At 41.3% G+C, this 25,733-nt stretch overlaps 1 long non-coding RNA gene and 1 pseudogene across 1 annotated transcript; one reads left to right on the forward strand and one right to left on the reverse strand.

The window, feature by feature from the left end:
* The first annotated feature begins 2,009 nt into the window (after positions 1 to 2,009).
* On the forward strand, positions 2,010 to 25,303 carry LOC140636547 (proteasome subunit beta type-3 pseudogene; annotated as a pseudogene).
* LOC140636548 (uncharacterized) lies at positions 10,489 to 22,211 on the reverse strand. Its single transcript, XR_012033746.1, has 4 exons — positions 22,125 to 22,211; positions 21,582 to 21,683; positions 19,832 to 19,921; positions 10,489 to 11,066 (listed from the first exon to the last, which is right to left on the reverse strand). It is a non-coding gene; the product is annotated as an uncharacterized lncRNA (long non-coding RNA).
* Positions 25,304 to 25,733: the final 430 nt, after the last annotated feature.

A 25,733-nucleotide genomic window follows, 5' to 3' on the forward strand; every position in this document is an offset into this window, starting at 1 on the left:
TTGCAGTGCCATATTTGCTTTTTTTGTTTTGTTTGGAGAGAGAGAGAGCAAGTGGGGTGGGGAGGGGGAGAAGGAGAGGGAGAGGGAGGAAGAGAATTCTAAGCAGGCTCCATGCTCAGTGTGGAGCCCAGTGCAAGGCACAATCTCACAACCCCAAGACCATGACCTGAGCCCAGATCAGGAATCGGATACTTAACTGACTGAACCACCCAAGCATCCCAAGCCATATTTGAGTTTTAAATATGTATTTAAAACTTCAGATGTCAGGATGCCTGGGTGGCTCAGTGGTTGAGCATCTGCCTTTGGCTCAGGGCGTGATCCTGGGATCTGGGATTGGTCCCACATAGGGCTCCCTGCGAGGAGCCTGCTTCTCCCTCTGCCTGTGTCTCTGCCTCTCTCTTTCTGCGTGTCTCTCATGAATAAATAAATCTTTTTTTGAAAAAACAACAACATTCAGATGTAATTGAACATCACATTTCAGTTTTTCAGGCATTGAGTTCAAATGCCTACTTTAAAAGTACCACCTAATGATTTTGTCGCAAATAAAAATGTACTTTTGGATTATTTACTTTTTTTGTTGGATTTGTGAGGTAGAGCTAGCATCAGCTATCTTAAAGTGTAACTCTAAATAGCCAGAGTTTAGAAGGCAAATGTTACTTCTAATGGGACAGCATTTTCTAATGTTTCATGGACAGGCTCTACTGCAGTGTGCTCCTTATAAAGTGAAATGTTTTCCTGGAGCATTATATATAATTGACATCACATAAATAATAGACATCAGCAGCAATGAATTAAAAAGCAAAATTGCACTCATAACCTATGTAACAGTTGAAGATAGAAAAAAAGATTATGTTCCAAGTAAATTGTTTTCAGAGACAGAAGAAACATTAGGGGTCATCTAGTCATAGAATCCTAAGCCAGATGGACCCTTAAAGATCCAGAAAGATCACTTGATCTAATCTATCCACTGCATGGATTCCCTCTAAAAAGTGTATCATTTATGTCCTCTCCTCTTAACTAAAGAAGCAGAACATCATAGCACTCCTTATTTATGACTGGGCCATTGTTTGATAGTTCTAAAACTGAGACTTGAAATACCCAATCAGATGTTTTTCTACTCTGCTTATGGTGTAAAAATTCCAAGAAATGATCATGTTGATTATAAAAAGGGCTTTCACCTATGCTGAATTATACGTGTAGCACATAAAAGTTATAACTCCAGCAAGTCTGCTTGTTTTAAACTATTACATTGGGTATAATAAATATTAGTCACATGTAACATCCCTAATGACCAGAAATTTTCTTTGTCTCCTTGACACTACAGAGAGCTTTTAAAAGACGATATGACTGAAAAAAAATAAATAAATTAAATTAAATTAAAATAAATAAATAAATAGAACATGATATGACTAAAAAAATAAATAACTGATTCATGCTTCTTAAAGTAGAAGGTTTTCAATAATAATTTTTAAAACCTCTTTCCTGTGATAAACAGATATATTTTTAAAAAACCCATCTAGTACCCAAATGGAATCAAAATATTTCAAACCTTTAAAAGGAATGATAAGCCCATTTTAGCTAGATATTGTAGTAGATCCTCCAGTATCTTACTTATGTGCCAGAATTGTATCCAAAAGATTTGCCCAGATTTTCCATTTCATTGGAAATGAAAAACAATTCAACAACTGTAATTTCTGGAATAACTGTAAGTAGCAGGATTGAAATCGTTACCTTATCCTATTGATTTCTGAAGCAGAAGAGTGATCAGAAGAAGTTAGGCGGTTTCTGGTCACTGGAATGTGTATCTTCAGAGACAGGCGCCCACAATAGACAGCCTCGCAGTTACATCTTCCCTTTTTTCTCTCCTACTAGTATCTCATTTTCTACATTCATTTGAAGTGCTATCACCAGTAATGTAATAGAAGCTGACATATATGGGCTTGACCTTGGCTTTTTAAAATCCTTGTTATATCTTGGCTATTCTTTACTAAATAAGGCAGTGTTTTTTTTGTACAACCCAGATTGTATATTTACTGGGGGTGGGGGCTTTTAGAAAATGATGGATCTTATGAAACGGCTAAAACTGCTTGAAATTACAATGCTTGGCACACTTTATTCACCGTCCTCCCAGGACTTCTTGTTCCAACCCAACATCTCAGGAGCAGAATGAAATGGTTGCTTAGATGCTTTGATTCCTCCCTCTAGGTTTATGTTCTCTGCATCTGGAGAGTCTGTGTTCACTTCTTCCTCTGTGTCCTAATACCACAATGGATGGACTCAAAGGAACTATCCTTTGTAGTTTGGCTCTTGTGACCGAATCTGCACCACTCATTCTGTGTCTTTAAACACCAGGGAAAGGTGCTTGGACGGGTACAGAAATTTTGCTTGTAACCAACCCCACCGTGCTGAGAGTGATTTAAGGAATGTAGTCTCTGGTCAGGCTCTGAAAAACCCTTTTTGGAATTGGGATCCTTGCTCATTGATGGTTGATTTCATGAGGCATATCCATATCACTTCCAGCTCTCAAGGCCACCCAGCTCCTTGGATCTAAGCTCTTTCATTTTCTCTTGTTCCCATAGTGCCACCAGTTTTCCTTGCTCTGATTAACCTCACCAACATGAAAAATTCAAGGGAGCTGATGGGATTGTCGTGAGGTCTAAGTTTTCCAGTACTTTAAAGAAATCACTCCTTTGCCTTCAGGACTGCAAAGTTTCTGATGAGAGTCCTGCTATAATCCTTTTATTTGTTCTTCTCTATGTAATGTTTTTGTTGTTTTCTGGCTACCTTTAAGATTTCCTCTTAATTTTTTATTTTTAGCAGTTTTACTATGATGTGTCTAAGTGTATTTTTCTTTGTATTCTCCTTGAGATTCTCTGAGCCTCTTGGATCTTTTTGTTGTCTTTCATTAATTTTGGAAATTCTCATTCTACTATCAAATATCCTTCTGCCCTCTTCTCTCTTCTTCTGGGATTCCAATTAGATTTGTTAGGTGATATAATATTGTCCCACAGCTCAGTTGGATGCACACTTCTGTTGTACACTCTGACTTTCTTTCTGCGTTTCAGTTTGGATCATTCCTTTGTTTGTTTGTTTGCTTGTTTATTGAAGAAAAAGAGAAAGAATGAACAGGGGGAGGGGCAAAGGGAGAGGGAGAGGGAAAGGCATCTCAAGCAGACTCCCTGCTGTGTATGAAGCCTGACAATGGGGCTCAGTTTCATGACTCTGAGATCATGATCTGAGCTGAAGTCAATAGGCAGTTGCTCAAGTGACTGAGCCACCCAGGCGCCCCAGTTTGGATCATTTTTATTGACCTGTTTTAGGTCTTTCATTAATTTTGGAAATTCTCATTCTACTATCAAATATCCTTCTGCCCTCTTCTCTCTTCTTCTGGGATTCCAATTAGATTTGTTAGGTGATATAATATTGTCCCACAGCTCAGTTGGATGCACACTTCTGTTGTACACTCTGACTTTCTTTCTGCGTTTCAGTTTGGATCATTCCTTTGTTTGTTTGTTTGCTTGTTTATTGAAGAAAAAGAGAAAGAGTGAACAGGGGGAGGGGCAAAGGGAGAGGGAGAGGGAAAGCATCTCAAGCAGACTCCCTGCTGTGTATGAAGCCTGACAATGGGGCTCAGTTTCATGACTCTGAGATCATGATCTGAGCTGAAGTCAATAGGCAGTTGCTCAAGTGACTGAGCCACCCAGGCGCCCCAGTTTGGATCATTTTTATTGACCTGTTTTAGGTTCATTGATGCTTTCTTTTGCTGTGTCCCGTCTGCTGATGAGCCTATTGAAGTGATTCTTCATATCTTGATACTGTATTTTATTTTGAATATTTTCACTTAACTCTTTTTAAAAATACTATCTCTGCTGAAATCCTCCATCTGTCTTGTATGCTGTGCACCCATTCCACTAAATCTTAGTATTTTATTTTTTAAAAGATTTTGTTTATTTATTTGAGAGAGAGGACACAAGCCAGGAGAAGGGTAGGGGGCAGAGAGGAGCAGACTCCCCACTGGGAAAGGAGTCTGATGTGGGGTTTAATCCCAGAACCCTGGGATTATGACCTGAGCTGAAATCAAGAGCTGGCTGTTCAACCAGCTGGGCCACCCAGGTGCCGCAGATCCTTTATTTTAACCACAGTTATTTTGAAGTTCCTATTAGATAGTATCAATATGTGGGCCATCTCTGGATCTTGTTCTCTTGACTACTTTATCTCGTGACAATACATTTTTGTCATTTTCTTCTTGATTTTTAATTTGTCTTTTAATTTTTGGTTAAATGCCAGATATTGCATGGAAAAGAACGGTAGAAACTGAGATAAATAGCATTCATACCTGCAAATGGGCAAACCTTTCTATGAGGCTATTAGCATGGAGGGAACTGAATTTCTCCTGCTAGTAGTTGATCTGGACTTGGGTTTTACTGTTAATATCATTACCTTCAGTATACCATAGTTTTCAAATTGCTCCAGTGGGGGGACTGCTGCCATTTTGTGTTTGTTGTGTGCCCTGGAATGCCAGAGGATTTTTCTGTGTTCCTATCTCACCATCAGCTCTCAGCAGATTGTGTGTACCTGTGCAACAAGTGGGGTCTCTCTCCATGGTCCTATCCCTCCTTCCGCTGTGGAGTTATGTTGCTGGTTTCTTTGCACAAGGCTTATGGTTGGGGCCGGCAGTCTCATGCAGGTCCTGGGCTCTTGAGTTTTAGGGTGGGCCTCCCTCTTCCCATGGCAATCAGACTTTGCATTGTAATGGGGTGAGGTCTTAAATGGGAGTGAATTTTCTGTCCTTCTCTCACTGGTAACAGACCTCTGCTTTGTATCACCCAAGGATCCTGGGGACTGGTGGCTTTCCTGCCTTCCTGCAGCATCTGATGGCTTTTGCTTCAACTCCTCTTCTACCACAGCCAGTCTTTTCTTGGGACCAGGGGTCAGGAAGGTTTTGTACCAGTGCTCTAGTGGCAGATGGCTTTTTCTTTGTATAGAAGATGGGCATGGGTTTTATGCCTCTCTCCCATTGGTAGCTGGTTGTCATCTGCTCATCTTCCCCAAAGGGAGGCTCTTTCAATTCTCCCCTAGTCTTTCATGAACACCCAGGGAGGCCTATGGAAAAGTGCTGGCAAATGGGGCAGACTGCTTGTATCCATGGCCCCCAGAGATTCTAAGTTGTCATACTAGCCCACAATTGGTCTTTAAGCTTTTGTTAACATTTCAGTTTTTCTTCTCTTACTTTTTTGGTTACTACTCTTCCTCCTGTACTCTGTCCAAAGCAAAACACTTTGTAGGAGCAGTGCTTATGGCTTTCTATATCTTAAGTGGGTCTAGAATTCACTGATTGCTTCTTTGTTGTCAACTCTAAGTTTTTACTTGACAGCAAATTGCTTAGTAGTTCATTCAATACGTTCAAAAAGGTAAAACAGGCAGTGAGCCTTAGTTGACTGGAATTGTGGCAGTTGGAGGTCCCAGTACACTGCAATCATGTCTGTTATGTCCTATAACAGAAGGGCCACTGTGGCCATGAATGGGAAGAACTGTGTGACCATCACTGACGAAAGGTGCTGTGGGATCCAGTCCCAGATGGTGACCATAGACTTCTAGAAGATCTTTCCCATGGGCGATTGACATTACATAGACCTGGCTGGGCTCACCACAAATGTCCAGACTGTTGCCCAGCACCTCAAGTTCCAGCTGAACCTGTATGAGCTGAAGGAAGGTCGGCAGATCAAGCCTTATACCCTCATGAGCATGGTGGCCACATCTTGTATGAGAAGTGGTTTGGCCCCTACTACACAAAGCCAGTCATCATGGGGTTGGACCTGAAGACTAAGCCCCTCATTTGCTCCCTAGGCCTTATCTGCTGCCCCATGGTGACTGACAACATCATGATCCGTGCACCTGCTCCAAACAAATGTATGGGGTGTGTGAGCCCTCTGGGGGCCTGACATGAATCCAGAACACCTGTTTGAAACTATCTCACAAACCATGCTGAATACTGTGGATCAGGATGCACTGTCAGGCATGGGAGTCATTGTCCGCATCATTGAGAAGGACAAAATTACCACCAGGACACTAAAGGCTGGAATGGACTAACTTTCTGTTCTCAGAGACTACTTAAAAAAGATGAATAATTTTGCTATCAAAAACAAAACAAAAGGTAAAGAGGTAAAACAAAAAAGAAGATTGGCAATTATGAAAGCCAAAGAAAGGAGTAAAATCCCAAATAAAAAAATATGATAGCTGAAATTAAGTCCGTGGAAGGGTTTTAATAGTAAATAAGTCCTAGTTAAAGAGTCAATTCAAAATCTGTTAGAAGAATATCTCTGGAAGGAAACATTTAAAGAAAAAAGTTTGGAAATACAGATTGGGTAGGGGATATAGGGGGTGCATTTAGAAGATTTAATATAAATGTAGTTAGAGTCTCTGAAGCAAAGGAGAAAGAAAATACAATGGGAGCAATTTCTGAAAAGCTAATAGCTGAGAATTTTCCAAAATGGTGAAAAATGTCACAAATTAAGCCTAACCAGAATTTAAAACAAACCAAAAAACCTAGTCACATTCATTGCATATGAAAACCAAAGTGCAAATCTTATAAAACAGCTAGAGAAAAGATATGTTACCTTTAAAAGAGCAATAATCAAACTTATTGCTTGTTTCTCAAGAGAAATAATGAAAGCCAGAAAGACAAATGAAATATCTCCAAAGTTCTAAAAGAAAATAACTGACAACTGAGAGTTATATGCCCAGCCAAAAAATTCTTCAAAATTAAAAGGGGAATAATGGCATTTCTGGACATAAAGACAAAATTCTCACAAGCAGGCCTACATATTAAAGGAATAGCTAAAAACAGTTTTTCAGGCAGGAGTAAAATGAACCTAGATGGAAACTCAGAGGTATAGGGAGAAAATATATGGATAAATTTAATAACAACTGCATACAACAATAATATTCTGTGGGATGTCTCTATATATATCCTTTCTACTCATTTATCTATCTAGATATATGAGAGAATGACTAGAATGAAAACATAACAATGGCATAAAAGTCAGGAGGGGATTATTTTTGGAACAAAATGTTTTAAGGTCATTGCATTATCTGAAAAGGTTATTTCTTTAGGCTCTTCCTGGAAGTAGAATGAACTGTCAGGTGGATACTGGTAAAGAACTTCGTTGTTTTCAAGTTGGACTGACGATACATTCTGATGAAGATACATCCAATTCCATTCCTTTCATTGCCTCTTTTAGGATTTTTTTTTTTTTTTTTCTGCTCCTGACTCTTCATATTTCTTCAGGAAGCAACTTGCTAGAAGCGAAAAAGCAAGAGCTTTAGAATCAACCAGACCCGGGCTTAAACTCCTGTTTTTCCCCTTACTTGGGCCTTCACTTTGAGAGGGCTGTGAAAAGGGGAGGTAATCAGAGTGACTTCACAAGATAATTGTGCAAATTAAATGAGAATAAGTATACGAAGAGCCTACAGTGCAATGCCCAATATCTAGGACTTCATATTGCTCAGTAGGTGTTAGTTTTTTTCACTTATGGACTGCACTATGCAATGGGCAATTGCTTATACACCCTCTCACATTATTTCCTAGGTTTCTAATATTTTTTATTATTATCCCCCCTCTTCTGACTAGATTGTAATCTCCTCCAGTTTTGGGACAATATATGTCCCTTTCCTCTCATACCCCTAGTTCAGTGAATGGTGTTTGCGGTAAGAGTAATACTTGCTTGAGGCAAGCACAATGAGATAAAATACATTCCTGCACTATACATTATGTTGGAAGGTGTCTTCATAGCAGGTCCACCCAGAAGGATATTTAAGACCTTGAAGAAAAGTGCTTCAGCTGCCCATGAGAAGCATAAATGGTGAAAACATCTTTAATGGAAAGAGAGAAGTGCCATTTTACCACTCAGGAACCCTCCAGTTTAAGCCTTAAAGATTCCAGGCTGGAGGCAATGTTGAGTATCATGGATTGCTGCCCTGAAAACTAGCATCTTAAGTTATATGTAATACCTTTTCTGGGCAAAAGGCCCATCTACTTAATCTCTGCTAGATGAGTATATATTAGATCTGACTGTTGAAAAATACCAAGTTAAATCAGACAGTTAAGAAAAAATCAACATGATGCCCATAACTGGCTTAATTTATCTTTCCTTTCAGTAATCCCACATATTACCTACTTATTTGCTGTAATGAACATGCCATTCAGCTAAAATAAGATTAACTGCTTAAACCGTGGCATTACAGGCAGAGAACTTTAATGCTGCTTTGTGTTTCATTGTTAAGTTCAGCAGTTAAACGATACGGTGTTGTCGTTTCTTCCTTTGTAATCAAGATGGTTTCACTTAGGATTAGTGCTCCCCAGCCGATTCTCCCGATGGAACATTTGAAGCAGCAAATTTATATGTCTAGGTTACAGCCTGGCAGCAATAATAACCTTCAGGATCAAACCTGTTGGCCTCATCAACACTCAAATTGCACTGCTCTTTGTGAAGCCCCCCTCTGCTCTAATGGTGATGGGAATCTCGCCTGCCATGCAGAGTACGGAAGGCAAATTGAAGAGGGCTTGGCCGTGCATCTGGAAAATAGCACTGTGATGACTCAGGTGGGATCAGAGTGCAGAATGTTAACCTAAGTTCCTCCCAAGTGAATGAACATTCACTTGTTCTCTGCATCAAGATCAAATCCTACTTCAATGGAGCTTTCCTAGATTGTTCCAGCCCCCACTCATCTCTCTTTCTTTGAAGTTTAATTGCAATTATAGTTCTCTCTACATCAGGCCATTTACGGATTTATAATGGTTCATATCATTATTCTATATGGGCTAACACTGTCCCTTCCGTTAGGGGAGTCCAGGACTAACGTCTACATGGTCCTGGGCCCCAACGGGCATATGATTTAACAATTGCTCACTGACTGAAAGAAGCATCCTCTGTGATGTGACCCATTATGATTCTGCCCGGATGGTCCACAGCAGGGACTGCCAGCCTCAGCTGAGCCTGCGAGGAGCCCCCATCCTTATCAGGCCTTGTCTTCCGTGGAGCATATTCCGTTTTGGTGGCTCAGCAGAGAATCAAAGACAAAGAGAATGAACATGGTGACCGACAGGTTTGTTCATCCTTTCATTGATTTTTTTTTTCACGTAGTAAACATTTATTAAATGCCTACTGTAAACCCAAGTAGTTTCAAAACTCTAAAAACTGAGAAACTTCTTGCTGACCATTTTGGTGGAGTTGGGGAAAACAGTTTAAAGGAGCTAAAAGAAAACTTTCTTCTCACAGACTTATCCTTCAGCCCCAGTTTTTGGGCAGGAGCACCTTCCATAATGCTTCCTTTCCTCTGTTTGTTTATTTGCCTCTTCTTCCCATTCTCACTTCTCCTCCTCCTTCTCCTCCTCAAACCACTCTGATAGATGGGATTGCTCCTCCCCTGCCTCCCTGGCTGTGATAATAGCAGGCTATTGAATTTTCCTGTGTGAAACTGGTTTGCTCAGGTCTCTGCCAGGCAGGCTGCACTTGCTAGGTTGGATGGATTCCAGGTATGCTCCTCTGGATAGGATTTAGTGTGGGTCAGCACTCCTCAGTAGGTAGGATGAGGATGAGGAGGGAAGAGGGAGCTTAGGTTGGTTCTGCCCTTTCTGACTAACGAATTCGATAAATTACTTAATGAATTATAAACAGGGAGCCCTACCTTGGATCTACTCCCAGCCCAAAAATTGTTGACCATGTTTTGACTTCCTCAGGGGACAGCCAGAGCCTCAATTGTCCATAGGATGATCTGAGGCTGCCCTGGGTGTGTCAGAGTAGTTGCCATCCAAGCTGGACCTCTTGAGAAAACCTGAGGTCACTCCCTTGATATCTGTGAATCCAATAGTGAAGCATCCTATTCCCTGCTTCCTTCATTTTTCTGGCAGATATAGGGGATACACTAGAATCATAGACTGTTGGAACCAAGAGGGGCCTTCATCACCCTTTATTACAGGCTTCCTTATTTCTCAAGTCTAGAAATCACAACAAGTCAAATGGTTTACCCAAGTAGACGAAGCTGTAGTGACAAAGCCAAGGCTGTGACCCATGTTCCCTGTAGCTGGGACTACATCATGCCATCTCTCAAAAATGGAGTTGATGCCGGTGAGCAGATACTGCAGTGCTAATGACAAGTGAGGTATACAACAGGAATGGGAAGCAGGTGACAGAGATTTACTCCAAGGTTGTTTTCAGGGGACACAGTAGAAAAGGGTTGAAAGTAGGAATCTACCAATTTCCATCACTCTGTTCTCATACCTCCCTTTACTGCCTCTCAATCCCTTCTCTCTAGACTGACACATCTCTTTTCCTTCCTCTTACAATTTCAAAAGCAAAAACTACCAGTGTCAGAAGGACAACAACAAAACTGAGCAAAACTGGTTTCTTTGACATTCTCTACCATCTCTGATTTGTTCGTAGTTTGCTAATAAATCTTTATCAGATACCAATGTGCTTAAGTGTTCATTTCATTGAATTTGCTGTGGACTCATAGTCTCTTTCTAATGGGAAGAGCATATTTTTTTCCCAGACTTCTTTTGATTACAAGTGGTGGCAAAAACCCAACTCACACTAGCTTATGCATAAGAGGAGATTTATTGGACTCCATAGCTGGAAAGTCCAGGAAATGATCTCACTTCTGGTTTGACTGGACTCAGGAACTCAACGGGTTGCCCTATGCACCCTTCACCCACTTATCTATGTTGCTTTCATGCTTGTAGACAGGTGCTCTTCATGTAGAAAGAAAAAGGCTGCTGGCAGTCTTCATTCACATACTTCCAAAAAGTAACTCCCCTTCTCCTCTGGCTCCGAATTGAGAAGTCTTAGAAAAGGGCTCTAATTGGCCTAGACTGGGGCACCTGTTGCCCATCCCTGGCCCAATCACTGTGCCTAAGAGAATGAAGTACTGTGATCGTCTGGGCCTAAGGTTCTAGGCTGTTCCTACCACTAGCACACACACTCATATCTCTGTTCGTCTGTTCAAATGGCAGAGTCCTTCAATTTGACGGTCTTGCCAATCATACAAAGTGGCAGAGGAACAAATACCTACAAAGACAAAATTGAAAGATAGTTATCTGAGAAGACAAAATTGGCAGATTCCTACATTCAACCCCTTCCTACTGTGTCCCCTGAAAACAATCTACTTCTAAATCCTTTGGAGTAGGTCTCTATCTGTCATCTGCTTCCCATTCCTGTTGTATACCTCACTTGTCATTAGCACCGCAGTATCTGCTCACCGGCATCAACTCCATTCTCTTTCTCCTGATCACTTAACACCTATTTTGCATATTCAATTAAAAATCTGTTTTGAGTCCTATGAATTATGGAGATGGCCACAGGGAAACAGAACGGACTTGCCAGGCAATTGCCATGGGTACCCATTGAATCCACGCCCGAGTGGTTAAAGATAAACATCAGACTGTTTTACTAGGCTGTCTTTATCCTTCAGGTATGAAATGTATTCTGTAATTCCAGTTACTGTCAATGTTTATTTATACAGATTTATGCTCTGATTGCTTGGTATGTTTGGGCAGGGGCAGCAGTCTAAAACAAGGTCTACTGATTGCTCAGGTTTGGAAATTGTGAGCTGAGTAGAGTTTGAGGTGGGGCAAAATAGGATACAGTACAGCTTTCTGGTTTCCTTTTGATTTCACACCATACCATTTCTGGAGGCTGAAAACTAAAGTGCCCTTTTCTACTGTCAAGATAGCATTGTGGTTTTTTTTTTTTTTTTTTTTAATGTCTGCCTCTGTTTTTGTATGGTGAGGAATGTTTTTGTATGTGAGGAAGAAGAGTGGTAGAAAGGAAGGTGGTAGAAGTTACTAGTAGCCCCCATAGTTGCTCTACATTTCTTCTAATGTAGTAACATTCTTCTAATGTAACATTCTTCTAATGTTAATGTAGTTTGAGCTGGACATGTGACTTCCCAGGATAAAGTCAACATTTCCCAGCCTTCTTGATTACTGGAGGTTGGCGGGGCCAGTGGTTGCCATCTGACTAAGTTGTGGCCCATGGGCTCACAGCAGAAATGTCTAATGGCAACTTCTGGGATCCCTGTTTTAAGAGAGAGCCAATGCCAGCCAATGTAAAGGAACAACTCCCAAGCTTCTCATTTACTCCTGTTCTACTATCATACTTCCCTCACTTCTGACCCTAGATGTGTAAGTTTTCCACATAATTGAGCAATTCTCTGGTACCCTCAGGGTGTCCTACAATTTAAATCAGTTTTGACACTATCTGCCTGGAATTAGTGTCAGATCCCACAGGCTAAGGGCTTAATTCCACAGAACTGCCTGCAACCTCTCACTTCAGATGCCAATCACAAGTCCAGTGTTGTTCCCTATACTTTGGACTCACTGGCTCTAATCGGGGTTCCCACAACCCTCTTTTTGGGTTTGATAGTTTACTAGAATGGCTTTAAAAAGTCAGGGACACACATATTTGTCAGTTTCTTGTATAATTAAGAATACAATAAAGAATACAGTTGAACAGATAAAGAGATACATGGGAGAGGTCCAGAAAGGTCCTGAGTGCAGGAGCTTCTCTGTCCCTGTGGAGTTGGGGTACATCACCCTCCCCACATGTGGATGTGCTTACCGACCCACAAACTCTCTGAATCCCCCATATTTTGGTGATTATTATGAAGGCTTCATCACATAGCTATGATCGGCTATCACCTCAATGTCTAGTTCCTTTCAAAACTTCCCAGAGGGATCCCTGGGTGGCTCAGTGGTTTAGTGCCTGCCTTCTGCCCAGGGCGTGGTCCTGGGGTCCTGGGATCGAGTCCCACATCCGGCTCCCTGCATGGAGCCTGCTTCTCCCTCTGCCTGTGTCTCTGCCTCTCTCTCTGTGTCTCTCATGAATAAATAAATAAAATCTTAAAAAAAAAAAAAAAAAAAAAACTTCCCAGAGAATAGGAGGTGGGATTAAAAGTTACAAGCTTTTAATTATGGCTTGATCTTTCTGGTGACCAGCTCCCATCCTGAAGCTATTCAGGAGACTACCAAGAGTTGCTTCATTAGAACAAAAGACACACCCAGGAAATTCCAAGCAATTTAGGACTGTGTGTCCAGGGCTGGGGGTCAAAGACCAAATATTAGAACAAAAGATGCTCCTAGTACTCTTATCACTTAGGAAATTAGAAGGGTTCTAGGACTTCCATGCCAGGAACTGAGAATCAGAGGCCAATATACATATTTTCTATTATTTCACAAAATCTTTTATCTTTCCCCTTTCTCTCCATCCTGCTACTTGGAATATGGCTGTCATGGCTGGAGCTCCACCTTGAAAGAAAGGACAGCAGAGCAATCAGCCTGTTGATTCCTTGCCACCATGGAGCTCCACCATGGAGCTCCCTGCCAACTCAGGACTGCCCACTCAGATTTTATGTGAAGGAAGAAGAAACTTTCATCTTGCTTGGACTACTACTATTTGGAGTTTGGGGTCATTCACAGATAAACCAACACCAGCTGATTCAGTAGATTTCAGGTGAACAGATGAGGAATTCCAGTTTGCGCTAAAGGGACAAGACAATGTAATGTGTTATATCGCCCAGGACGTGTGAATATGTGAAAGCCTGGTGTGAAAAGAGTGAAAAGTTAGGTATCTGTTTTGGGGGGACTTGGTAGGGGCAATGCTGCTCCTAAAGGTGACCAACTTGGAACTCCTTTCTTTCTCTGCTATTGGCCCTTAATCTACCAGTACAGATCCCTCGAGCATCCAATGTCCATATTGATAAAATAATGTTCTATAATGTGCTTGTCTTTCATTTCTTGTTTATGAAAGGACTAACACTAAGCAATTCATAGAGAGACACAGATGCAGTCAGTTTGAAAACTGAAATATACTTAAAGATAAAAATAATAAAAACAAGAGCTCCAACTTACTGACAATCTTTGATATTTTAGGCACTGTGCTGAGCATTTTACAAACATTATGTCATTTAATCCTGACAACAATCTGATGTGTTAAAATACTGTTTTTAGCTCCATTTTCTGGATAAGAAAGCTGATATTTAGAAAGGTGAAGCATACTTAGAATCACACAATTAATAAGAACGGATCTGCATGATTTCAAAACCCACATTTCTACACAATCCTCTGAAGCTGTGAAGAAAATATATTTTATTAACTCAAGCTCTCTTTTAACAGCTTCATTCTGCAAATGAGTGGCAGTTGGTTTATCAGTCAGGTTGCCCACAGGAAACAGAATTCACCCCAGATAGTTTGATGAAGAGACTGGAACAAAGAGGCTACCTTCAGAGGTGGGGGCAGGGTTGAGGACATGAACAAAGGGATTTTGGGTCTGACACTGGCAGGAAACCATTATTTCCCCTAGGGCTGAAGGGGCCAAGGGGAGGAAAATCGGTTTTGGAGCCTGGTGAGAGCTAGAGCATGAAAGATGGGCCACCTGAGGGGAGCCAAATGTGTGGAAGGTCACAGCTACCCACAGAGACACAGCTCCTAAGCAGGGAGGGCAGAGAATAAGGCCTGATTGCTCTCTCCTCCCACCCTCTCCTCTGAAGGGGGCCAGTTTCCTTGGGCATGGAGCAGGGCTGGGAGGGATGGAGAATGAATCGTGAAGGCAAGCAGAGGAATGATAACCAGCCCACTCCATCTCTGAGCTACAACAGCTCTGTAATCCAGCCATCATTTAGACTTTGATTTAAAAAATGGTCTGTTAGGGCAACTCTTCTAGGGACAAATCCTGCAGGACCAAGGGCAGCTTTCAGAGTTTGATACCCCCACTTTCTTATGCCGCTGAGCAAGGATAGCCCTGCAGAAGGCAACCTGCTGGACACTGTGGGCAGTTTCATCTTGCAGGCCCAGTGCTTTCCTTGATGGGACTTCTCCAGGAGCCTTTAGGACAGTCTCAGCCTTTATGGCCGAATCCCTTCACACCATACGGAGGAGAAGCACCCGTCAGAGTATAGAGTAGATGATGATCAATAAGAAGCTGTTTCAATGATTAACACATATTTCTTACTTGGGCCTAGTGTAATCATTTATTTTTTGAAAAGCCATGACTATTTCATCAGTAAAACCCAAAAGCTTGTTTCAAACTGTGGTAGACAGACACTTCCTTTTTTGTTTTTTTTAAAGGATTTATTTATTTATTTGAGAGAGAGTGAGCAAGCAAGCACATGCTAGCACCAGGGGGAAGGGGGCAGGAAGGGGCAGAGGGAGAGGGAGGGAGAGAGACTCCTTTTTTTTTTTTTTATAATTTTATTTTATTTATTTATTTATGATAGGCACGCAGTGTGAGAGAGAGAGAGAGGCAGAGACACAGGCAGAGGGAGAAGCAGGCTCCATGCACCGGGAGCCCGACGTGGGATTCGATCCCGGGTCTCCAGGATCGCGCCCTGGGCCAAAGGCAGGCGCCAAACCGCTGCGCCACCCAGGGATCCCGGGAGAGAGACTCCTAAGCAGTCTCGGTATGGAGCATATTTTCGTTTTCTTTCAGAACATATTTTATAATCACTGGCTAAGAAAAAAATCGATATTGTGAAGAGAAGGAAAAGGTATATATAAGTCTCCGAGAGGCACAAGCGATTAAGTGACACTGCCCACCTGGGGTGCAATCTTGTTTTCATGAGAAAATACCTGGAAAAAAGTCAGCAGGCTGCACAGTCCAACTCAAGGCTTTTATAAGCAGATATTGCCATCTTTGGGGGCCGCTAGAACATAAAATCAAATCCTTGGGCAAATTATTGAATGGTACTCTGAGGAATTATGAAAATAATGAGTAATTCTCCTTTTCAAACACATGATGACACCACATTATATCTCAGTGTTTGTGGTTAAGTTTTATTTTAAAAACATTTTTGAAGTTATATTTTTATAAATTGTTTTTCTAATTTTGTGTTCTTTCCCAAAGCAGTTTTGTCACATTTTTCTGTTTGTGTTGGTCACTAAAGGGCTAGTTTATATATAAAATATATATTATTTATTTATATTTATTTATATTTATTATATATAAATATATTAAATATAATCTATTTAAATATATTATATATTTATTATATATTATATATTTCTATGTAAAAATATATTTATATATGTGTATATATGTTCCGGTTTCAATGGGCAAAACACAAAAACTTAGGAGAAAAACATTTCTTTCTTACTGAAAAATATGTATTTCAGGTCTTTAAGCTTTCATTTGGGCTCTTGCCATGCCACACAAAAAGCAAATGAAATTCTCTGAAGAGAAAGGTGTTGCCATTGATGGAGAATTTCTTCTAGCAGAAGAGTGCTTAAGGGGAAGTGGGTGGACCCCTGGGTGCCCCAGGACCTGACCCTGGAGTTTTGGACTCCTTGCATGGAGCCTGCTTCTCCCTCTGCCTGTGTCTCTGCCTCTCTCTCTGTGTTTCTCATAAATAAATAAATAAATAAATAAATAAATAAATAAATAAATAATCTTTAAAAAAAAGAAAAAAAAGAGGAAGGTGGGATTACTCAATAAGTCAGTATTTTCCAAAAAGCGCTGTGCGGAATTCCAGTCTTCTTTTTTCTTCCCCCCCTGGAATTCTAGTCTTAAGCGATGCTACACACACACATTCTTTTGGAGATTCCTAATGTACATTAACATATTAAAGGCTCTGAGAATTGCTATAAGAAAGTAATCTGCTTAGCATTTGTTTTACTCACCCTTTTTTTCCTTCCCACAAAACCTTATTAATCCCCCATGTAAGTTATTAAGAAAAATTTAAAACTATGTTTTGGGGAATGTGACCTTGAGCTAAGGTTCCTCCGACTTCAGTATACTTCACTATAAAGATTTTTGTTGTCAAATTATTTTGAAATGTTTAAGCCATCCCGGGAGGATTCTGGTTTCAAGAAAGCTTCTTTGGGGACCAAGTTTAATGTTTAAACTGGAGGACCCGCCCATATGTCACATGACCGACCAGCACCAGCAAGAACATCTGGGACCCCTGCTTAGTTCTTTGCCCTGTTCACAACCTGAGTTTCTGAGAAGTTCCTGATCTTCGCGGCCTGAACTCTCCTTTTAGCTCTTATTTTTGGCTTCATAAAAATCCCTCAAGGGAAAAACCAAAACAAAGTACATTTGATACTCCTCTGGTGTTGGCTCCCTTCCCTCTGCTTTGATTCACATTTACCTCTTAAGTTCTATCTCCTTCCAGCACTTCAGAAATAATCCAACCAGATTCAGTTTATCCTAAAGGCCTGGTCCTGGATTGTGTCCACTCATTCATTCTCTGAAGACATATTTCTGGTTCCCTAAGAGATGCAGGCAGTGCGCCAGGCACTGGGGCTCCAGCGGTGACCCAGACGGGTATGGGCCTGACCTCACAGAGTTTCTGATCTGATGACCATGCCATTGAGGTGGTCTAGCGCCCAGACCAAGAAATAGGCAGATCTCAGGTCATAAAAACAGGGATTACTAACTTAAAGTTAATGGAGACTGGAACTTGATTGTACATAGGCAATTGCATTTTATTTAAAACTTAAAAATGTATATCCTTTTAATAGAGTGCTTATTGTTTCCTTGGTTTTAATTTTATATGAAAAACAAAGTTGACTATAAAAGCATGATGATTTCTGGGGCGCCTGGGGGGATCTGTTGGTTAAGTGTCTGCCTTTGGATCAGGTCATGATCTCAGGGTCCTGGGATCGAGCCACTTGTCCGGGCTCCCTGCTCTGCGGACAGTCTGCTTCCCCCTCTCCCTCTGCCCCTCCCCACTGCTTATGCTCGCTCTCTCCACTCCGCTCTCTCTTTCTTAAATAAATGAATAAAATCTTTTAAAAAAGCATGATTTCCTGCTTGATTAATTGTTCTTACAAATAATAAAATCATAACCAAGTTTATTTGGTGGCTGCATATTCCAATTTTAGTAAGATAACTGGAGACCAATAAGAAACTTCTTTAGAGCTGGTGTCATAACTCAAAACTTTCATTTTAAAAAATGCTTTGAGTCATTTTGTTTGTTTAAGTAATCTCTGTGCCCAGCGTGGGGCTCAAACTCAAGACCTTAAGATCAAGAATCACATGCTCCACCAACTGAGCCAGCCAGGAGCCCCACTCAAAACTTTTAAATGCTAAATGAATAGTAGGTATTAATATGTGCAGAAAAAAATTATGAAGAACCTTTTTTATGTCCCAATTCTTTGGAACGGAGGATGGTGATTTTTTGTAAGGTGCTCCTCAGGATGGTTTTGGAGCCACTCACTGGGCTTGGATAACTTTGGAGGTGAGTGAGGTTTTTGAGAATAGGATCAGAAAACCTGTCTTCAAACAGACAGTGTAGCCTCTTTCTCTTCCTTGTTCTTCTTTGTGAATATGAAATTCTACTGATCCCAGCTTCTCCTTCCTCTCCCTAGTTTTGAGATGAATTGAACTACTTTTCAGAGACAGAGATTGGCAGCTGTTTGGAAGCTTGAGCTCTCCCCTGACTCATGGTGGATGAGGTTTGGGGACAGGAGGTGAGGCGATGCTTTGGGAGGGGATCTGTGGCCACTTTCTCACAAGCCATTGTGAATGACATAGCCTTTTGGGTCAAGATGTACTCAGGAGCAACTCAGGGAAATTCTCTACCAAATCTCATGTTCCTAGCACCAAAACCAAAAGAAAAAAAATTTAAGAACCCCTTTCCCGGGATCATGTGCTCATCTCCATAAAATGTCATTGTGCCCCGAGTAGGGAATTCTTGTTACAAAAATGAAAATCCATAAATAAGTCCAGGGGATGTAATGTACAGCGTGATGATTATAGTTAATAATATGGCATTGTATGTTTGGAAGCTGCTAAGAGTAGATCTTAAAAGTCATCATAAGATGGGCAGCCCGGAAAAAAAAAAAAAAAAAAAAGATGGGCAGCCCGGGTGGCTCAGCAGTTTAGCGCTGCCTTTTGCCCTGGGTGTGATCCTGGAGACCTGGGATCGGGTCCCACGTTGGGCTCCCTGCATGGAGCCTGCATCTTCCTCTGCCTGTGTCTCTGCCTCTGTGTCTCTCATGAATAAATAAATAAAATCTTTAAAAAAAAGTCATCATAAGAAAAACAATTTTGTAACTGTGTGTGGTGACATGTTAGCTAGATTTTTGTGATAAATTTCACAATAATACAAATATTAAATCATGTTGTACAAATGTTATATATAAGTAAATGTTATATAAAAAGTAAAAATGGGGTGGCCCTGGTGGCATAGCGGTTTGGCGCCGCCTGCAGCCTTGGGTGTGATCCTGAAGACTCTGGATCGAGTCCCACATCGAGTCCCACATCGGGCTCCCTGCATGGAGCCTGCTTCCCCCTCTCCCTGTGTCACTGCCTCTCTCTCTCTCTGTGTCTATGAATAAATAAATAAAATCTTTAAAAAAAAGTAAAAATGTTATATAGATGCCAATTATATTTTATTAAAAACAAATGCAACAAAAAACTCCCCAAAACAAAAATGACAACCCAACTGCTTGCCAATCTACTCTCTAGCTAGTGTCACCCTTCTTGATTCTTGAGAGCTTTGTCTTCAAAATGCACATCTCCCTTGGAGGAGTTACAGCTTATCACTGAACATGTCCCAAGTTAAATGTCCTGATTTCCCATCTCAGTAAATGGCTACCAAGCTCACACAATCAAACTAGAAACCTTTTCCCCTGTGTTTCTTATAGAGTGCGTTACCCTTACTCATCAGTTTTTCCTCCAACATATATCTCAAGCCCAACTACTTCTCTCCCTCTCCACCGTCACCATCCTGGTCCAAGCCACCCTCACAGGTCATTTGCAATGTTTTCCAATGCATTCCCTCAGCACCATGTAACACCCCCCATCACCAAGTGCTATAATTGCTGTTTACTCACTTGCCTCCTCTCACATGAGTTCAGGGCCTGGTTTGTCGGAGAGATGAATGAATCTAAGTGACACTATCTTCTCAGCTGCTGGAGATGAGGCTGGAGATGAGGTTGTGAATTCTATTTAGTATGCTAAAGACTATTCTTTCTCTAGGTCTGGTCTCTGGATACTTAAGAAAAGTCCAGAGATATATTTTGAAGGGTAACTTGATCTGAAATGAATCCTAATCAGTTTAGACAGAAAAATAAAAGACTTGATTTAGAACCAAGAAATTTTTCTGTGGCGCCTGGGTGGCTCAGTGGTTGAGCGTCGGCCTTCAGCTCAGGGTGTGATCCTCGAGTCCCCGGGATCGAGTCCTGTATCAGGCTCCCAGCATGGAGCCTGCTTCTCCTCCCTCTACTTATGTCTCTGCTTCTCTTTCTCTATGTCTCTCATGAATAAATAAATTTAAAAAAATTTTTTTAAAGAAAATTTTCTAAGCTTCTCCTTTCAGGGTATCTTTGGTCTTTTTTATGTTGAAATCCTTGATGATGTATATTGCAAAGCACTTAAGAGATGATTCTGGATAAATTAAACAATGGTATACTTTTGAATTAAGATGATTGGGAACAGCTACACAGAGCAAAGATCCCTTTTAACCTTTTGGACCTCAGGATCAAGTTGTCATGTGAGGGGAGAAAGCTACCCTCACATCTAGATGGTTTGAGGGCCAGTTATGCTTCTTCCGTCCAGCTCTTGCCTTTCTCCAATGTACTGCATCCCATTTGCACTTATACCAGCAGATGCATAGGAGAAAAGAGAAAAAGCCCAGAAAATTTAATTTAACATTGCTGATGTTTCACGAGGAACTGGTTAACACAGTACATACCCAGACTCGTTTTTCAAACCTTATTTTGTTTTTTTTCTTACAGTCTGTCTCTTCTTGCTTCCCTCATCTTTTAATATATTTCCTTTATCCGTTCTCAGAAACATCTTCTTGCTTTCTAAAATCACAGACTCTTAGAGCTGGAAGGTCAGGAGACTCCCCAGTATCTGGTGTAATATCCCCTGCAGGGAAAACTGGCCTCAGAGAGTTGAAATGGTTTCCCACAGCAGTTGGAAAGCAAGTCTTTGACCCCTGGCCCTAAATCCTTCCTCCCCTGTAATGCTACATTGCCTCTCCCAGAGAATAACGAAGAGAAAGAAGACTCAAGTGCTTGCAGGAAAAAAAAAAAAAATATATCTTTCTTTTGTTTGGAAAAAGTCAATAACAATATCACATATGCATTTGTGTTTTCAAAATATTAATTTTCTGAGTTAAAGAGCTAAAGCCCTGTAAAAGAATAAAAGAGAAATCCCAATTAAAGCAAGAAATAAAAAAAATACTTTTAATATCAGTTTATCATTAGATTTCTGACTTGTTTCTCCAGTTAACTAATTAGCTGCCCAGTATTTCTTTTTTTTTTTTTTTAAGATTTTATTTATTTATTTATTCCTGAGAGACACAGAGAGAGAGGCAGAGACACAGGCAGAGGGAGAAGCAGGCTCCATACAGGGAGCCCGACGTGGGACTCGATCCCAGGTCTGCAGGATCACACCCAGGACCAAAGGCAGCACTAAACTGCTAAACCGCTGAGCCACCCGGGCTGCCCTGCCCAGTATTTCTTAAGTACAAAGCTCTGATAATGTCCTTCTAATCACACTTTATAGAGCAGGGTGGGCACCTTCAGCCCTGGATGAATTAATTCAAGAGGCTTAGAACTCTTCGGCATGCCATACCTGTTTCTTTACTTTCTCTTAGTGGATTTGGTTCACTATTTTTCTTCTACATTCTCAGGTCTTTGGAAGGTACCCATTCAAGTGTCTCTTTGTTTAGATATGCTATAAAAATTAAAGTTGACACAAAAATGAAATATCAAATAGATTATCCTCGATAGAAATATTCCAAGGGAGGGTGGCTTCCAATTCAGTCTTTTAAATATAGCTTGGGAACATAGGACTTGTGGCTCAAAGGGGTTGACAGAGACTGACTTAATAATTGCCCATAGTAGAATGATCTGTAGAGATCCAGATTGCCCTCTCGGTACCCTGCAGAAGAGCCCACATGTATACAAATTGAAAGTATTCGCCAAATGTTCTATGAGACAGTCCTGGAGAACCACATGGTCAGCCTAAAGCCTGTGTGGCCCTCATGATCTGACCTCATCTGCTCCCCTGGGGCTCCTCACTGCCCGCTGTCCTCCCGTTCACCAGCTATTTTCCATTCTACTCCTTGAATTCCACCTACGTTTCTCTGCCTGGAGGCCCTGCCCCTGCCCTCACCTGTTCTCTTGACCTGGGAATGCTCTCTGTTCCCAGGACTGACTCCTCATCCCAAGGGGAAGCCTTCCTGAAGCACTTAGCCTGAAGGAGGCACCACTTCTGTCCAGTCCATCTCCAGCCCATTGTCCTCTTTGTTTCCCTCATAGCTCCCACCATGATCTGAAATTATTGACTTAATTTTGTGCTGTTTGCACCTGCGCCATTCCCCTCCCCCAAGACGTGAAGCTCCATAAGAATCCGCTTGTCTTGCTCACCCTAAGTATCCCCAGTGTCTCAGATGGCACCTGGCATGTTGTAGATGCTTGATGAATATTTGTTGAATATATGAATTAATGAATCAAACAAGTTAGAGGATTGTGCACTATTGTTCAAACAGCGATGGGCTGTGCAATTACAATGTCCACCCAATTCAGAATTGCCTTCCAGGACTGAAACCTCCAAGGACATCAGTGTGGGAAGTGAGACACATAGACTCATCAGCCTAAGGCAATTGCTTCTAACCGGAACTTTTCCTAAACCTGGTCTGTACTCATTACAGTCCTTTGTGACATATCCTCTCACATATCAGTTTAAATTCCTCAATGAGAAAATGCCCAAGCAGTATTGCAAGGTGTGATGTACATTTTAATGGTAGGTTCTGAGGACACAGAGATGAGGAAGCCTCCATCCTTTTCCTGAAAGATCTTGTAGTCTAACAGGAGGAAGACATAAGAGGCTTTAATGTTTATAAATCGCCTAGACAACAGGATTTTCATTAGCACATGAAGCAGTCTTAGTAGTGTTGTTCTAGGATATAAGATGTTGAAATGATTCTTGAGTCCTTCACCTTTTGAAACCTAGGACACTTTAGATTCCACTAAAGTGTCTAGTGTTTCAAAACTGATAATGATTTTTTTAAAACATACCCATTACTGAGCTCCTGTTATATGCCAGACCTTGCCCTGGGCATTTTTTTTTTTTTTTACAGTTTTTCTTCCAAGGTAGTTCCAATTATATTTATACTCATTTTTTACCTATGATGACACTGAAACTTGGGAAAATTCAGTACTTTGTTCAAGCTCACACAGCTAGTAAGTGAAAGCCATGAATCAAATCCTGGTCTTGTCTTGTCTTGTCTTGTCTTATCTTCCCCTTCTCTCTTCCCTTCCCCTTCCCCTTCCCCTTCCCCTTCCCCTTCTCCCTTCCCTTCCCTTCCCTTCCCTTCCCTTCCCTTCCCTTCCCTTCCCTTCCCTTCCCTTCCCTTCCCTTCCCTTCCCTTCCCTTCCCTTCCCTTCCTTCCCTTCCCTTCCTTCCCTTTCCTTTTCCATCAGGGCAATTTTTTTTTTATTGCAGGTCTCTTTTTAATATAGGCTAACAGGAAACCTATCCCCAACCTTACAGATTGCACACATATACATACCCATTTCCACACTTCCCTTACAGCGAAAAGTTCTCTGACAAGATACCAGAATGCCAAGAGAGACAATGTTTTAATGGCTGGGCCTTGAGGACAACTCTGGTGGCATTTAAATCTCAGTGCCAAATGCACCAAGAGTTCTCTGCCACTATAATTTTTGGATCAGTCTCTTCAGGAGTCAGGCCATGGATAAAGCAGGATGGTGTCTCCCAATCTCTCCTATAAACCCCAGTGGTAAACAAGATTTCTTTTTGTTCTGGACTTTCCATGGATCCATCTTTCCATGATCATGTGCTTCCTTTTCCCTTAGGAACCACCCAAGGAAGAGTTAAGGGAAAGATCAAAGAACTACTGCCTTGTTACTGGTACAATGCTCTGGAGTTCTGCAGAATGGAAACCCAGAACAGATTCATTGGCTGATGCTCCTTAATAACATGAGAAAGAAACTACTGGAGGTGTGTTCAAAAAGAGGAAGTGCATTTCCTTTCAGAATGCGACCTCAGGAACCCATACACCAAAGCTTAGAGCTACTTTGGAAGACAGTTGGACAAATGTCCAAAAACTCTACTAACTGCTGAACTGAACTACTCTGAGTCACTTCCACTCCTGAGCACATCATTTTCCTCTTGAAAGCCCCTACCTATTACTTGACCATTTTTTGACAGTTTATACAAACTGATCCCAGATTATAACCTTTAAAGGGTCTCTTGTACAATTCCACAGAAAGACTTCTGACTCTTGATGCTTAGAGCTAATGAGGAGAGGTGCTAACTCCAGGTGTTTCTTATGCCAGAGCCCATGTTCCTGGTGCTCTGCTACAGGCTTTTGTTTTGAATATTCCAGGATGCAGTTCTTCCAGTTTTCCTTACAATGGATCTCTTCCCAATTTCCCTTTGCTGCTCATGTCAAAGAACATTTATACGTACCAGGTCAAAACTTTATAGACCCAGGATGCTGGCAACAGGGAAGACCAGATCAATAGGCTTATTAGAAGGATGAACTAAAGTATCTACCATGATTATTTTTGTAATCTGGTCAGTTAATAAATGACTGCTTTCAAATGGAAAAAAAAGAATGGTGCAGTCCAACGGCTCTTTGTACTGATAGAACCATTAGAGAACATTGTAGAAGTTCTAAGGCTACCTTAAAGACATGCGGCAGAAATAACACCAAATAATTAACTGCAGACATAACTGACACATGACTCTTAATGGGCTCAGCTTCTGCTTCCCCTTTTGCAACTGCAAAGCCTTTCTGGGTGACACACCATTTATTCCCTAGGTCTTTCCAGATTCCTGTCATCTCTTGCTTTAGCCTAGGTATTTTTGGTCCTAAACAGTTATTCAAAATGTATTCATCGATGAAAAGTAGCTGTATCTTCCAAGGGGTATGACTTCCCTGATGACTGGGCAGCAGTGAGGGCTGGTTTCCCAGTGAAGCCAAACTGTCCCTCCACCACAGGGATGCAGTTCCACTCCTCCCATTCCCCTCCCCCTCGTATATATGGTGTTCATAGTATTTTTTATTTCAGATATTACTACTTGGAAAATTATGATTTCATTCCTGCTAATTAAGTCTTATACATATGATTTGCACGTCACATCCCCCAGTGAGTTTCCCCTTTATAAACTCTGGGCTGTTTGGACAGGTGCAGAAACAGGCAGAGAGGCTGGAGTTGGTGGAAATGAAGACAGTCACTCCCTCTCTCCCGCCAATACCGTGCAGCCAGTGGCAGGGCACAGCTGGGAAAGTGCAAACATGAGGGAGGAAAACTTATAATAATAATTTTTTAAAAAAGTTTTTATTTATTTATTCATAAGAGACAGAGAGAGGCAGAGACATGGGCAGAAGGAGAAGCAGGCTCCCTGTGGGGAGCCCGATGCAGGACTCGATCCCAGGACCCCGGGATCACACCCTGAGCCAAAGGCAGATGCTCAACCACTGAGCCACCCAGGCGTCCCACTTGTAAGAGTAATTATAAATTCTGCCAAGGGAATAAAATTGAGTTTCCTTAAACCACTTTGGAGCAGAAGGCAAACATTAAATTATCTTTCAACCTCTTGAGTCTGAAATAGTTTTGTAGGTATGTGTGACAACCGACTTCAAAACAGGCTTTTAGAGGAGACGGGTCTCTAACTAGCCTCTCTCCTCTCTAAACGTGTTTTCTAAGAAAGCACCTGCCACCAGGAGCAAAGGGACATGAGGAACCGTGG

This window comes from Canis lupus, chromosome 7 (assembly GCF_048164855.1).
Source record: "Canis lupus baileyi chromosome 7, mCanLup2.hap1, whole genome shotgun sequence".
Classification (NCBI taxonomy): domain Eukaryota; kingdom Metazoa; phylum Chordata; class Mammalia; order Carnivora; family Canidae; genus Canis; species Canis lupus.